Genomic DNA, 16,979 nt, shown 5'->3' on the forward strand with positions numbered 1-16,979 from the left:
GCCCATATTAGTTCTACACATACTCCGAGTCGGTATTTATGCCATAAGAAAGAATTCCTCTCGACCAAGTATTGAGAGTCTTTACACATGTTGTACTTTTCTTAAATGTAGTTTTGTAATTGACTAAAACAAGCTGACAACAAGAAAATTGCTTTTGAAAAAGGTCAAGTTTTTTCTGCGAGCCAATGGTGTAACCAAGGTAACCAAGGGTTGTTTTCCCCACAGGCGGCCGTCGCCGTCGCCTCAACGTTCTATTTAATACCAACCTTCCGGAGACACCTGAAACCCCACCTCTTTAAGGAATACCTAGGATAGGATAAAGTAATCCCTCTCACCCCCCCAGAAAAGATTTAGATGCACTACTGTTCCACTGGATGTCATAAGGTGAATGCACCAATTTGTAAGTCGCTCTGGATAAGAGCGTCTGCTAAATGACTTAAATGTTAAATGTTAAACTGGGAATATTGCAGATATTGAATTCCAGCCTGCGCCTTATTCTTTCCAGTTGTGATCAAACGGAGTTTCTGATGGGTCCACACATATCCCAGAGGTCTCTGACATTCAGCACTAAGCCAATGGCTCCGCTACCCTTTTGGCTGGAATGCTGGCTTGGCGACAGCAAGCAGAATCGAAGCTAATGAAGAATATGACCATTGTACCATCCTTCAGATCCCCCCTCTTCCACTTAATACTTACCACCACACACATCACAGACAGCTGTTGTTCACAGCAAATCTGAAGCTAAATGCTACGACACATCTTTCTACTGCTACAGTCTCTCTACAGAATCCACTCACTCACACAGACCTTTTTCATAACATAAGACAATAGAACAAGGGACTCTGGAAATGGTCTGGTCGGCAGTGAAAACATCGTCGGGAGAGCCGGGGTATGATGAATGATGTTTTCTCTGAAGGTGCCTCAGCATTGGGGCTGCAGACGGTATGTGTTTTGTCTAAACAGATGTCCGTGTCTCTGTGTTGCTTCCACTGGTCATGATCCCTGTCACACCTTCACTAATCATCCACTTCCTCCTCCAGTTCTACCTGCTGTCTTATATCATCATGACAGCACCACTAGAGATGAGCTGCTGTTCAGTCAAAATATTTGCATTCTGATCTAGCTCATTTGTAGATGCAGTCAGTCAGACATCTGTTTAATGGAGCACTTTCAGCTGGTAAACTAAGCCCCTCCTCCCCAGCCTAGCTCCCATTAGGGTGTGACCATTATGGGGAGAGTCATCCCACTGGGCAAAAACGGGTTGAATCAACGGGTTGAATCAATGTGATGATGTTGAATCAACGTGGAAAACTGATTGGATTTACACCACTTCTAACCTGAATCCAATGACATGGTGAAATGTTTTGCGGATATCATGTTGAATTCACGTGAGTTGTTGGGTGTCCAATCAAATACGCATCTTTGGCCAAATGGTAAAATAATATGATCATATATTATAATATCATTTTGTAGATAATCCTTTAAGAAAACAAATGGCATTAACCTCATGTCTCTATCACAACACGTTCAGAAGTGATTGGAGTTTTTACCATTGTAGGATGGTCAAAATTACTGTGACTAAATCAATAGAGGCCTGAGAAAAAAAGTGGTCAAAATATCCGGGGAATTGCATCAAGTCAGCTAGGCTGGATTCTGTGCATGAATTAAAGCTTCTGTCTACCTGACAGGCTCACTTTCCCATTGAACCCGTCATCTTTCTTCTCAAATCCACAGGACATAAAACAATATAGAGGTAAGATGGATATCAATTTGAGACATGACATGTAGTATTTTCATATTTGAGTATATTCGCTTTTCATAATAATAAAAAATAAAAATAAAAATTTTCAAAGACTTCTCACAAAAACAAGTGTATCTCCGTGAAATCTCAACGGAGCACTGAGCGTATACCAAGCTTTATTTTTTCGTTTACATTTAATTCAGCTCCTGTCATGCTAATCTTGCTTTCTGCGACCTACGGAAACAACTTTGAAGACGACGGACAAAAATGTAAAATCCTCAAAAGTTGTTCGGAGAAACCTGCACCGCTATGTCAACAGAGATCGGTGCTTATTCTCGGGTGCATTAGGCTACAAAATCTGACTTTTGGGATATAACATTAATGATATGCTAGAAAAAGGCCTAACTGAACAATCTGAACAGTCATATTTGTCTTGGTAAAATTTTAGAATTTTAGTATTTTAGAACATCAGGAAGTGACAGTTTTTCACAGTGGGTGGGCACCCTATTAGTTGACAACTCAACCAAAAAAACTAGATGTTGAAATTACGCCTGTGCCCAGTGGGATGTGTCTGCTCAGAACTAATCCCTATAGGAACAATAACACACATTTCCCCTGAGCATGAGCATGACCTGAGGAGTTTACCAAGTACAGAGATCTGAGCTTCAGTAAAGGTGGAACTAAATACTGCAGCCATGGTTGATAAGGGACCCCTTTGCATGTAAAGACACTAGACATACATAATAAATAGTGTACAGCCGAGTGTACTGTACTGTACACTGAGTTTACAAACATTTAGGAACACCTGCTCCCTCAATGACATAAACTGACCAGGTGAATCCAGGTGAAAACTATGATCACTCATTGATGTCATTCGTTAAATCCACTTCAGTCAGTGTAGATGAGACAATTGAGACATGGATTGTGTACACTGAGTACACAAAACATTCTGAACACCTTCCTAATATTGCCTTGCACCCACCCCTTTTTGCCCTCAGAACAGCCTCAATTCATTGGGGGCATGAACTCTACAAGGTGTCGAAAGCGTTCCACAGGGATTTTTTTTTTTTTTTTTTTTTAATTGAACCTTTATTTAACCAGGTAGGCTAGTTGAGAACAAGTTCTCATTTACAACTGCGACCTGGCCAAGATAAAGCATAGCAGTGTGAAAAGACAACACAGAGTTACACATGGAGTAAACAATTAACAAGTCAATGACACAGTAGAAAAAAAAGTCTACATACATTGTGTGCAAAAGGCATGAGGAGGTAGGCAAATAATTACAATTTTGCAGATTAACACTGGAGTGATAAATGATCAGATGGTCATGTACAGGTAGAGATACTGGTGTGCAAAAGAGCAGAAAGTAAATAAATAAAAACAGTATGGGGATGAGGTAGGTAAATTGGGTGGGCTATTTACCGATAGACTATGTACAGCTGCAGCGATCGGTTAGCTGCTCAGATAGCAGATGTTTGAAGTTGGTGAGGGAGATAAGTCTGAAGTCTCCAACTTCAGCGATTTTTGCAATTCGTTCCAGTCACAGGCAGCAGAGAACTGGACAAAAGGTGGCCAAATGAGGTGTTGGCTTTAGGGATGATCAGTGAGATACACCTGCTGGAGCGCGTACTACGGGTGGGTGTTGCCATCGTGACCAGTGAACTGAGATAAGGCGGAGCTTTACCTAGCATGGACTTGTAGATGACCTGGAGCCAGTGGGTCTGGCGACGAATATGAAGCGAGGGCCAGCCGACTAGAGCATACAGGTCGCAGTGGTGGGTGGTATAAGGTGCTTTAGTAACAAAACGGATGGCACTGTGATAAACTGCATCCAGTTTGCTGAGTAGAGTATTGGAAGCTATGTTGTAGATGACATCGCCGAAGTAGAGGATCGGTAGGATAGTCAGTTTTACTAGGGTAAGTTTGGAGGCGTGAGTGAAGGAGGCTTTGTTGCGGAATAGAAAGCTGACTCTAGATTTTATTTTAGATTGGAGATGTTTGATATGAGTCTGGAAGGAGAGTTTACATTTACATTTAAGTCATTTAGCAGACGCTCTTATCCAGAGCGACTTACAAATTGGTGCATTCACCTTATGACCTCCAGTGGAACAGTAGTGCATCTAAATCTTTTCAGGGGGAGGGGGGGTGAGAGGGATTACTTTATCCTATCCTAGGTATTCCTTAAAGAGGTGGGGTTTCAGGTGTCTCCGGAAGGTGGTGATTGACTCCGCTGTCCTGGCGTCGTGAGGGAGTTTGTTCCACCATTGGGGGGCCAGAGCAGCGAACAGTTTTGACTGGGCTGAGCGGGAACTGTACTTCCTCAGTGGTAGGGAGGCGAGCAGGCCAGATGTGGATGAACGCAGTGCCCTTGTTTGGGTGTAGGGCCTGATCAGAGCCTGGAGGTACTGAGGTGCCGTTCCCCTCACAGCTCCGTAGGCAAGCACCATGGTCTTGTAGCGGATGCGAGCTTCAACTGGAAGCCAGTGGAGGGAGCGGAGGAGCGGGGTGACGTGGAGAGAACTTGGGAAGGTTGAACACCAGACGGGCTGCGGCGTTCTGGATGAGTTGTAGGGGTTTAATGGCACAGGCAGGGAGCCCAGCCAACAGCGAGTTGCAGTAATCCAGACGGGAGATGACAAGTGCCTGGATTAGGACCTGCGCCGCTTCCTGTGTGAGGCAGGGTCGTACTCTGCGGATGTTGTAGAGCATGAACCTACAGGAACGGGCCACCGCCTTGATGTTAGTTGAGAACGACAGGGTGTTGTCCAGGATCACGCCAAGGTTCTTAGCGCTCTGGGAGGAGGACACAATGGAGTTGTCAACCGTGATGGCGAGATCATGGAACGGGCAGTCCTTCCCGGGAGGAAGAGCAGCTCCGTCTTGCCGAGGTTCAGCTTGAGGTGGTGATCCGTCATCCACACGGATATGTCTGCCAGACATGCAGAGATGCGATTCGCCACCTGGTCATCAGAAGGGGGAAAGGAGAAGATTAATTGTGTGTCGTCTGCATAGCAATGATAGGAGAGACCATGTGAGGTTATGACAGAGCCAAGTGACTTGGTGTATAGCGAGAATAGGAGAGGGCCTAGAACAGAGCCCTGGGGGACACCAGTGGTGAGAGCACGTGGTGTGGAGACGGATTCTCGCCACGCCACCTGGTAGGAGCGACCTGTCAGGTAGGACGCAATCCAAGCGTGGGCCGCGCCGGAGATGCCCAACTCGGAGAGGGTGGAGAGGAGGATCTGATGGTTCACAGTATCGAAGGCAGCCGATAGGTCTAGAAGGATGAGAGCAGAGGAGAGAGAGTTAGCTTTAGCAGTGCGGAGCGCCTCCGTGATACAGAGAAGAGCAGTCTCAGTTGAATGACTAGTCTTGAAACCTGACTGATTTGGATCAAGAAGGTCATTCTGAGAGAGATAGCGGGAGAGCCCCTGCATTATGAAAGAAGTATTGATAGCGGGAGATAGCGGGAGATAGCGGGAGAGCTGGCCAAGGACGGCACGTTCAAGAGTTTACAGTCGAGTTTACAGTCTAGCCAGACACCTAGGTACTTATAGATGTCCACATATTCTAGGTGCTGGTCCATGGGGCGGCAGGTAGCCTAGTGGTTAGAGAAAGGTTGCTGGGTTGAATCCCCGAGCTGACAAGGTAAAAATCTGTCGTTCTGCCCCTGAGCGAATGACCCACTGTTCCCTGGGCGCCGTAGATGTCAATTATGGCAGCCTCCGCACCTCTCTGATTCAGAGGGGTTGGGTTAAATGTGGAAGAAACATTTCAGTTGAATGCATTCAGTTGTACAACTGACTAAGTATCCTCGTTTCCATGTTGACTCCAATACTTCTTGTGTCAAGTTGGCTGGATGTCCTTTGGGTGGTGGGCCATTCTTGATACACATGGGGAACTATTGAGTGTGAAGAACCCAGCAATGTTGCAGTTCTTCACACAAGCCTGGCACCTACTACCATACCCCATTCAATGGCACTTAAATCTTTTGTCTCGCCCGTTCACCCTCTGAATGGCACAGATTCACCGTCCACTTCTCAATTTTCTCAAGGATTAAAATGCCTTTTCTTTCTCCTTCACTTCATCTACACTGATTGAAGTGCAAAAGGAGGGTGCAACTCAATGTTAGGTGTTGTTGATGTTTTGTTCACTCGGTCTATATAGAACTCCAATTACTTTGTTTGACATTGTAACTTAATACAATCCAGTTCCTCCATAGTTCACAAAGAGGCCAGTAAGCCTCCTCTCACCACACGTGATGCATAAGGCCCAACTGCTGCTGAAATCAATTTCCCCCATGTAATCTCCTCTGCCTTGCGCACAATGTGACACACTGGCCATATAGATTCAGTTTAATGGTTGGATATGTTGAGACTGGATGTTTTCTAATGCTACCTTTTCTTAGTGTTCCATGGAGACATGCAGAATACTCACCATATAATACTGTGTGATAGGAAGTCTCTCACAGACGTCAAATTACCACGCCACAGAATGCAGAGCTGAGAACGTGCAGGACACAGGACAAGTGACCAATGATGTTGTGAAACAAGATGTCACGTTTAGACTGAATGTTGAATTTGCCTTTGAAACGTGCTCGTATAACTTGTGTAACAGTGTTTTTGTCTTGTTTTTTAAAAGAATGATCATATCTATTCCCGAAAAGTAAATGCTCTTTACACACCAATGATCTGCAGACAGTTTGATCATCCAGATAACCTACACGGCACATAAGTATGTTTCCCATTCTTACAGGAACCCCATTTGTAAAAGTTTGATAGAAAAATACAATCCTGGGGTCTCTCTCCCACCTAGAGGGGGCTTAAATGATGATGAGCTAAGGGAACAGGCACCCAGAATGACCAGGCTAATAGGCCAGACATGTTGTGAGGTCTCATATCCTCTCAAGAGATCATTAACACCACATATTCCTTTAACTATCTCACATTTACCCACAATGCACAGTTCAAATGACTTTCATAATGCAGGGGATAAAAGTGAACAGTAACTCTTCCAGCAAAGGAAAAGTGAAACGGGAACAGTGAAGCTGCAGACTTCCGGTGTAATGGTGATTTCATCCTTGAGGGTGGCCACGCCAAGGATATCAACCCAAAGAATCCAATGTCTGTATCCTGTTGTCCTGAGAGACGGGGCGCATGTGGCGCAGGCCAGCACTCTCAATGATAAAACGTCAAATATAAAAGTGGATTTACTGTCTTCTTGCTCTGGCCAGATGTTGGCAGACCTTCTCTTCATTTCACTTGTAAAACAGAGAGGGAAGCAAGTGAGCATGAAAAGCATGAATAATTCCAGGGCATTCTTTCTGAGGAATTGTCTGAGCTGTCTCATGAAAGAAATGGCAGTATCTGTGAATACAGAGAGCGCTTTGCTGAAGATGGAATCCAACTGATAAAGCTATAGATGGACTATCAAATCTCTGAGGACTTCTTCCACCCAGTTCGGGAGCTCTCTGAAGATAAAGTCACTGCGCTGCATGGGCGTAAATCATTAGAAAAAGGGAAAAAATCATTAGACAAATATCGACTTTACATCCTAATTGTTTGTTTGTATCTTGCAAAATGATTTAAAAGACGTTGGGGGCAGGACAAGTGGGATAAACACATTGTATTGCTTTACATCCCCATATACATACAGGGAGACCTAATGTATTTTATTTGGTACTTTTGGGCAAGCCAGTGTATCCAGGGGTGATGTTGATAGTGATACCCATAGTGTGCATGTTCCAGGACAAGGGACTGTCCTATGACAGTGGGCAATATGCTAGGGGCTGAGTGAGTGAGGGGTTTGAGGGGATAGACTGACGGACAGACTGACTGAGGGGAAAGTCCCAGTGAGCCAGACAGTCTGGACAGCTGGGAGAACAGAACAGAACAGCATCCAGCACACCATCACCACATGACACCAGATACATTTCACTGATCAGCAAGGGGACTTTTCCTCATGAAAATTAAAGCTTCTAGGGAAAACGTAAAACATGTTCTGAAGACAAGCTTTGGGGATCCAGATGAAGTCACTGCTCTTTTTAACACTGGAGGTTCACTAGCTGAGAGAGACCAGACACTTTTCACTGTTCAACAAGGGAGACTAATTTAACAGAGACATCTGGATTCTCTCTCAATGACACCTGGCGTAATTAGGACCAAACGACCATCTGGTCCAGACCCCCTTCTCATTTTCTCTATCCTAGGGTTGTGTTAACGAAGAGACAGACCGCTGCACAATCTTCCTCCACCAGTCCAGGGAGGAGGTCAGAGACCTGGCAGTGTTGTACAACCTCTCCCTCAACATCAGCAAGACAAAGGAGCTGATCTAGGACTACAGGAAACGGAAGGCCGAGCACACCCCCATCCATATCGACAAGGCTGTAGAGGAGCAGGTTGAGAGCATTAAATTCATCGGTGTCCACATCATTAAGGAATTATCATGGCCCACACACACCAACACAGTCGTGAAGAGGGCACGACAATGTCTCTTTCCCCATCAGGAGGCTGAACAAATTTGGCATGGGCCCTCAGATCCTCAAAAGGTTCTACAGCTGCACCATTGAGAGCATCTTGACTGGCAGCATCACTGCTTGGTATGACAACTGCTTGGCATCCAACAGCAAGGCGCTACAGAGGATAGTGTGTATGGCCCAGTAAATCACTGGGGCCGGGCTCCCTGCCACCCAGGACCTCTATACCAGGCAGCGTCAGAGGAATTGTCAAAGACTCCAGCCACCCAAGTCATAGAGTGTTTTCTCTGCTACCGCACGGCAAACGGTACCAATGCACCAAGTCTGGAGCCAACAGCATACTGAACAGCTTCTACCCTCTTGCCATAAGACTGCTCAATAGTTATTTAAATATACTGAACAAAAATATCAACACAACATGTAAAGTGTTGGTCTCATGTTTCATGAGCTGAAATAAAAGATCCCAAAAATGTACCATACTCACAGAAATATAATTTCTCTCCAATTTTGTTAGCGAGCATTTCTCCTTTGCCAAGATAATCCATCTACCTGACAGGTATGGCATATCATGAAGTTTATTAAACAGCATGATCGTTACACAGGTGCACCTTGTGCTGGGGACAATAAAAGGCCACTCTAAAATGTGAAGTTTTGTCACACAACACAATGCCACAGATGTCTCAAGTTTTGAGGGAGTGTGCAATTGGCATACTGACTGCAGGAATGGCCACCAGAGCTGTTGCCAAAGAATTTAATATACATTTATTTACCATAAGCCGCCTCCAAAATTGTTTTAGAGAAATTGGCAGTACGTCCAAGCGGCGCACAATCGCAGACCAAGTGTAACCACGCCAGCCCAGGACCTCCATATCCGGCTTCTTCACCTGCGGGATTGTCTGTTACCAGCTACCCAGACAGCTGATGAAACTGTGGGTTTGTCTGTTACCAGCTACCCAGACAGCTGATGAAACTGTGGGTTTGTCTGTTACCAGCTACCCAGACAGCTGATGAAACTGTGGGTTTGTCTGTTACCAGCTACCCAGACAGCTGATGAAACTGTGGGTTTGTCTGTTACCAGCTACCCAGACAGCTGATGAAACTGTGGGTTTGCACAACCAACGGATTTCTGCACAAACGGTCAGAAACCGTCTCAGGGAAGCACGTCTGAGTGGTCGTCATTCTCACTAGGGTCTTGATCTGACTGCAGTTCGGCGTCATAACCGACTTCAGTGGGCAAATTCCTTCGATGGCCACTGGCACACTGGAGAAGTGTGCTCTTCACGGATGAATCGCGGTTTCAACTGTACTGGGCAGATGGCCGACAGCGTGTATGGCGTCGTGTGGGAGAGAGGTTTACTGACATCAACTTCGTGAACAGAGTGCCCCATGGTGGCAGAGGAGTTATGTTATGGGCAGGCATAAGCTGTGGACAACGAACACAGTTGCATTTTATTGATGCCAATTTGAATGCACAGAGATACAGTGATGAGATCCTGAGGCACATTGTCCTGCCATTCATCCACCACCATCACCTCATGTTTCAGGATGATAATGAACGGCCCCATGTCGCAAGGATCTGTACACAATTCCTAGAAGCTAAAAATGTCCCAGTTCTTCCATGGCCTGCATACTCACCAGACATTGAGCATGTTTAGGATGCTCTGGATCGACATGTACTACAGCATTGTCCAGTTCCCTCCGATATCCAGCAACTTTGCACAGCCACTGAAGAGGAGTGGGACAACATTCCCCAGGCCACAATCAACAGCCTGATCAACTCTTCGCGAAGGAGATGTGTCGCGCTGCATGAGGCAAATGGTGGTCACTCCAGATACTGACTGGTTTTCTGATCCTGATCCTGTGACCAACAGATGCATATCTGCATTCCCAGTCATGTGAAATCCATAGATTAAGGCCAAATTTTTTTTTTTTCAATTGAATGATTTCCTTATATGAACTGTAACTCAGTAAAATCTTTGAAATTGTTGCGTTTATATTTTTGTTCAGTATAGTTAACCAATAGCTACCCGGGCTATCTGCATTGACCCTTTTTGCACTAACTTTTTTGACTCATCACATATGCTGCTGCTACTGTTTAGTATCTATCCTGTTGCCTAGTCACTTTATTCCTACCTATATGTACATATCTACCTCAATTACCTTGTACCCCTGCACATCAACTGTGTATATAGCCAAGTTACCGTTACTCATTGTGTATTTATTCCTTGTGTTAATATTTTTATATCATTTCTCTTTTTTTTCTCTGCATTTCACTGTTAGTCTACACCTGTTGTGTACAAAGCATGTGACAAATACACATTTGATTTGAACTCTAACACAAACCAGCTGCTGCTAACTGCTCTGTCTATGCCCATGTGGATTCAGATTCAGTATAAATGCCTCTCTCTCTTTGTTTTCTTTTTCCCCTCTCTCTCTCTCTCTCTCTCTCTCTCTCTCTCTCTCTCTCTCACCTCTGTCTGTTTCTCTCTCTCTCTCTGTCACCTGTCATGATTGGAATAAATATTGTACAGACCCGGGGACCTGCAGACAAGGCGAGGGGAAGAGAGACCATGTTTATGTGTAATGTAAATTATCACGCATAAAACATCTCCTTGGTGTGGAATATTATCCCATGTTTGATCACTTGACCTATCTTAAAATGTCGAGTGTCAGGAGACCATGAGTAGATTATCCCAGACTTTCAAGTGCAATGAATGAATGATTACTGCTTTGGCCACGTTAGAATGTGTGCGGATGTTTGAAATGTACTCCAGTAATAATGCCGACTCTCTTAATTAGCCAACAAATGAGTCAACAAATAGGTGAAAAAGACCGGATGGCTTCCATAAAGGTTTAAATGGGGCCTATTTCACAGTAAACATCCCCAACTCTCTCTGACACCCTCTGATGGCCCTCCAACTAAACACAACACCGACATAGCAGTCAACTGTGACATTTTGGTGGGAGTATTTTGATAGACTTGTTCCTTTAGAGAGGACGGGAGGGTAGAGGGGAGGATGAGTGTTACCTGTCACCTCTCCCCCTTTTTCTCTTCAAAAGAGGAAGTATGTGAGAGAGCAATCATACATATATTGCATAGTTTTGACTTGTGGCACACATTTAATGGTGATTTTTCTTTGGCTTACTGCTTATGTAAGCAAAGGGGTACGTGTATGGAAAAGCTCTGTGTGGTTGCAGGAGTAGGGAGATAAAACAGGGCATGTGTCCGAAATGAGGTGCCTGTGGATAGAAGCTTGTTTGGCAGGACTGCCAAGGTATAATAAGGGTGGGTGGGTTCACTGTAGGCTGTTGACTACCAGGGTGGTCTGCTACATTATGCCCTGTTATGGCTGTGCTTGTACCGCCCCAACTGTTGTTCTAGGACCCACTGTCAGTCCCCTAATTCCCCAACCCCCTGCTCTTATGGTAGGAGAGGAATATGGAGGGGAATATGATTCACTCGATGGGAACAATGTTGTTATGATTTGTTATTCAAACACAGATGTAACTCCGAATACGTTTTTCTAGGAATCAGTCAGGGAAACAGTGAGAGCTCTGCTGTAATTATGCCCAGAATTGTAACACATTTGGTGGGTGGCACCCTGGGAGGTAGACCAGACGCATGTCCAGCATGGGTGTGAAAGAGGGAAAACGACAACTGTGTGTGTGTGTGTGTGTGTCTATTTATGTTTTATTGCATTCAATTCTGTGCAGAAACTGTTACATTTGTTTAGTTGCCAGACTCCATGGTTCAGTAGAGGATATTATATTGGATTTTGTTGAGGGTTCACAAAGAGCTCCTCGTCAAAATAAATTCCACTGGCGTCCTCACCACTAACCTCTGGCTTCCAGTCAAACAACATGGTCTCTTGTCTCCCATTATACAGTAAGTGACCTTAAAATGTGAAATAAATAAGGCTAAAAACGATCTGGTTTTGGTCATGGTATTCGACTGAGTTAAAGGTTATTTTCTCAGGCCACAAACTGCAGTACTTATAAATGTCTTTATTTTTATGTACATCACCTGGAAATAAAGTTTACCACCGAAAGCTATTTGGATGGCAATCGCGAACTGCAATTACAACACACTGTGCATTTTATATCTCTCTTTATTGGGAATTTGCACAGACCATGATGAGTTGAACTGCCCACCTGCCAAGTTCCTTTCCTCAGGATTAAAGAGCAGCATGACGATAAAATCTTCTCCCGTCATCTCTCAGTCCTGGATCAGTCCTGAATGATGAGAACAGATAACATAAGGCTTGATCAACTCCTCACATTCCCACACAACCTTCCTTCACCAATAAATAGGCCATGGTAGCGAAGTCATTATAATATAGCAATTAAACACTGGAATGGTAGATGTGCAGAAGATGAATGTGCAAGTAGATATAATGGGGTGCAAAGGAGAAAGATAAATGAATAAATACAGAATGGGGATGAGGTAGTTGATGGGCTATTTACAGATGGGCTATGTACAGGTGCAGTGAGCTGCTCTGTGAGCTGCTCTGACAGCTGGTGCTTAAAGCTAGTGAGAGAGATATGAGTCTCCAGCTTCAGTGATTTGTGCAGTTCATTCCAGTCATTGGCAGCAGAGAACTGGAAGGAAAGGCAGCCAAAGTAAGAATTGGCTTTGGGGGTGACCAGTGAGATATACCTGCTGGAGCGCGTGCTACAGAAGGGTGCTGCTATGGTGACCAGTGAGCATCCAATTAGTTGAGTAGAGTGTTGGAGGCTATTTTGTAAATGACATCGTCAAAGTCGAGGATCGGTAGGATGGTCAGTTTTACGAGGGTATGTTTGGCAGCATGAGTGAAGGATGCTTTGTTGCAAAATAGGAAGCCGATTCTAGATTTAATTTTGGGTTGGAGATGCTTAATTTGAGTCTGGAAGGAGAGTTTACAGTCTAACCAGACACCTAGGTATTTGTAGTTGTCCACATATTCCAAGTCAGAACCGTCCATAGTAGTGATCCTGGACGGGCGGGCAGGTGCGGGCAGCGATCGGTTGAAGAGCATGCATTTAGTTTTACTTGCATTTAAGAGCAGTTGGAGGCCACGGAAGGAGAGTTGTATGGCATTGAACTCGTCTGGAGGTTAGTTAACACAGTGTCCAAAGAAGGGCTAGAGGTATACAGAATAGTGTCGTCTGCGTAGTGGTGGATCAGAGAATAACCAGCAGCAAGAGCGACATCATTGATGTATACAGAGAAGAGATTCGGCCCAAGATTTGAACAATGTGGCACCCCCATAGAGACTGCCAGAGGTCCGGATAACAGGCCCTCCAATTTGACACACTGAACTCTATCTGAGAAGGAGTTGGTGAACCAGGTGAGGCAGTCATTTGAGAAACCAAGGCTGTTGAGTCTGCCGATAAGAATGTGGTGATTGACAGAGTCGAAAGCCTTGTCCAGGTCGATGAATACGGCTGCACAGTAATGTCTCTGGATATCAGTATTGATATCCAGGAGAGATGGATTAGATGGATTAGAATGATGTCCCAGAGAGTGAGTGGAGCTCATCACTCCACCCCCCACAGTGAGGCCCCAACCATTGACAGTATAAAAGGGCCCAACCCTGAGGCCCTAAACTATGGGGATGACATCATGGTGAAGGCCAGGAAACCCACATAGTGGGACTACTGAGAGGGGCAAGGCCTCTTTCTAAATGGTGTGGAGTTAATGGGCCTACAGACAAGGACAGGCAGTGTTGGGGATATGAGCACACTGCTCCTATGTCTAATGGTTCATTTGCACATTAACACATATTATCTCCTACTTTAGCATGGCCATGGGTTTGGGGACTGGGGGACTCTTCAGCGTGGGTAACTAGGGAAGAACTGGAACAAGGAGGCCAAAAACTGAGATGAGGTAATTGGGGGTTTATTGAGATTCCGTGACTTAATCTGTTCCTCTACTGACATTGTTGTCGCAATAAAGAACGGAACCACAAGCCCAAGTATGAATAATTATGAGAACTATTACAGAATCAATGGTTTAGTATGTTTAGTGTCCTAAGCAATAAACTCAATAACTGTGTTTCCGGAATATATGTCAAAACACCACTCCCCTTGTGCTTGAAGAGCCTAGTTTAGGCCCGAGTCAGCTAAACAAGGTTTATGTGACCCGAAAAGAAACTCAGCTGCTTATGACTTTGAAAATATTTTCTCCTCTGCACAGGAAATTGTCTTTTGACTCATCAAACATACCCAGTTACCAGTTTTGATAGGGCTACCCTGTCTGGGGAAATGGTGCATGTGAAAATATCTCATTGAGTGTAGTTGACAGAAAAGTGGCCAAGGGCATTGCATAAGAGACTCCTATTGTAAGTCACATAGAAAAGTATTCCAATGTCACTGGTAACTGGTCCCTGTGGAGATGAGCTGGCTTGTCTTGGACACAGGGGGCAAACAGACATGGCTAGTGTCTGAATAGACTGTGGGGAATACCCAGTTTTGATGTTCTTCCACTTATTAACTAGGAATGATGCCCTCAGAACTTTCACAGGCTTTCCAATCATACATGGGGAGAAACAACTACAGTACACTTACTAGGACTGGGAACTAAAGCAACAAAAAGGCTCATCTTATTTTTTTGCTTGAGATGATGAATATTAAGTTTCTGAAATGTCCCTTTAACATTTTCTCCATATGAGCTAAGACTAGGATCCATTTTTAGTTTTACAATGGGTGGATACACTGAAGAGACACTGGACTCATCTGCCAGGAACTTCTATTTCCAAGTCAGGACACACTAGGGAAATGGAAATGGGGTCGCCTGAGTCTGACCTCCAGCTGCAATGACACTGAAAAACATTTATTCCTATAAATTACCCATGTCTCCCCTCTCACATTACAACCTATATGGTGATTTGATTTCACAGTTGGAGAACACATCATCGACTAAGGTCTAGGGCAGTGTAGCTGTCGGTAGAAAGACAGTGGTGGCTGTACTGCGCTATACTGTCAGGTTCTAGCTGCTTCTGTTCAACAGCAGTTTCACCTGGCCAACGTCAAAGACATGGATGGCGACAGGTTTGTAAGTGGAACCAGACAACAGGAGCTCTACCACATGAAGCCTCCTCTCCTGGAATCAGTCCAACATGCAGCTCACAAGGTGGAGACAGACAAAATCTAGATATATGAATTCCTTCTTCACCTGTCCTCCTTAAAAAGTCCTCAAATGAGGTACGGAGCAGTGACAAAAGCATCAGCAAGGAGCCCCAAATCCACTCGATAATGCTAAACTTCCTCCTCACTCACACGGGTGACCTTTAAGCATTATTTTGGAGAATTATTGAATTACTACCATAGGCTGCAAGACCAATGCATATAGATACAATGGTTAGGTTTGGCTCCCCAACCACTGACAAACTTTCCGTAGACTATTATCCACAATGTCTGTGAATCATATACTGTACACTTGTTGGTAAAGTTTGTTGTTTGTTACTATGACAATACTGAAACTTACCCCCTCACCAACCACAAACAAATCCTGCGACTTAGCTCATTGTGCCCGGGGCAACGGTAAAGTGGGCTGTGTCAGCCCTGTAAATCCCTGGGTGTGGATAAAGACTAAGATAAACACATGAGAAAATGGGCTGACAATCAGAACACCACAGAAACATTCCCTCAAAGTCTATGATGGTGGTCAAAATCTTGGACATCTTCGGAGAGCAGGTAAGAATGGTTTGGAAAACGTTATTGTTGTGGTGGGAATGTTGGAAGGCTCTGTGTTAGAAATGGCCCCTAAAGGCTTGTGTGAGAAACACCCACATATGGTTTCTCTTAGATTGTTGACAGAGACGCTTCTTTCCCAATGCACTGAAACAATATATAAGTACTGAATCCATTCCAGAATGACAAGCCTTCTTTTTTCGTAATAATGTCTTGGGTGGGAAATTTGGTTACAAAAAAAGCAGACGTTCAAAGGATTTGGGAGATGAATTGGTCACGGGTCAAACTGTACCTATTGCATTGAGATATCCCCATATAGTTAGATTGACACCAGTCCTCTAATCGAAATGACAATCCAGTTCCATCCACTGTGATCCTCTAATCAGGACCTGCTCTGTAAACTCAACTCACAACTGGTTATGATCATCACTGAAACCGCAGCCAAACATTTACTCTTCAGCTGTAATAGGCCTGATTACTGCCCACTGTCATTCTCACAAACAAAAAAGAAAGACAAATAGACATAGTAGACGACTGTTTATAGTACAGCTTCCAGTGACAGGATCATTTGTATACTTAAATGTATATACACATATAAATGTGTAAACTGATCTGTGATATGTAAGTGTTGGATTGTTTCTATTGTGATATCACATTGATGTGTGTGTTTGTTATGCTGGGTGTACTGTATGCGTCTGTGGGGGTGGGGTAACTTTTATTATGCTTTCTTGGCCTGAGCTCACTTCTAAAAGTGTTGTCAATCTCAAAGTGACCTCGCTAGCATGAGGACCAAGTATTGTTTCGCAAAATGGGTACTGTTTAAGACACTGTTGTGTAAATCTACTTTATTGCCTCTGCAAACCTAAAAAGGCAAACATTTTCCTGATGTTTTTTTATACATTTTTACATTTACTGTTTATTGAAGTTTCATAACCATTATTCAATCATATGGAATTCCTTGGTACCTGACAGGACTAAATGGTGAGGGTGTGAGGGGAAATGTGTGCAGAAAACAAACATTACTTTCATGGCATGATACCCTAATGAAAGACTAATGATGATTCACTCAATTTCCCTGGTTGCCCGCGC

The 16,979-nt window shown here is 44.2% G+C and overlaps 1 protein-coding gene across 2 annotated transcripts in view; it reads left to right on the forward strand.

The window, feature by feature from the left end:
• The first annotated feature begins 15,740 nt into the window (after positions 1-15,740).
• Positions 15,741-16,979, forward strand: part of LOC115139887 (uncharacterized) — a 32,635-nt gene continuing 31,396 nt past the window's right edge. For both annotated transcript variants that reach the window (XM_029677730.2, XM_029677731.2), the window contains exon 1: positions 15,741-15,893. The gene's annotated coding sequence lies outside the window, so the exon portion shown is untranslated. The remainder of the gene's footprint in view (positions 15,894-16,979) is intronic.

Source organism: Oncorhynchus nerka, linkage group LG13 (genome assembly GCF_034236695.1).
Source record: "Oncorhynchus nerka isolate Pitt River linkage group LG13, Oner_Uvic_2.0, whole genome shotgun sequence".
Lineage (NCBI taxonomy): Eukaryota > Metazoa > Chordata > Actinopteri > Salmoniformes > Salmonidae > Oncorhynchus > Oncorhynchus nerka.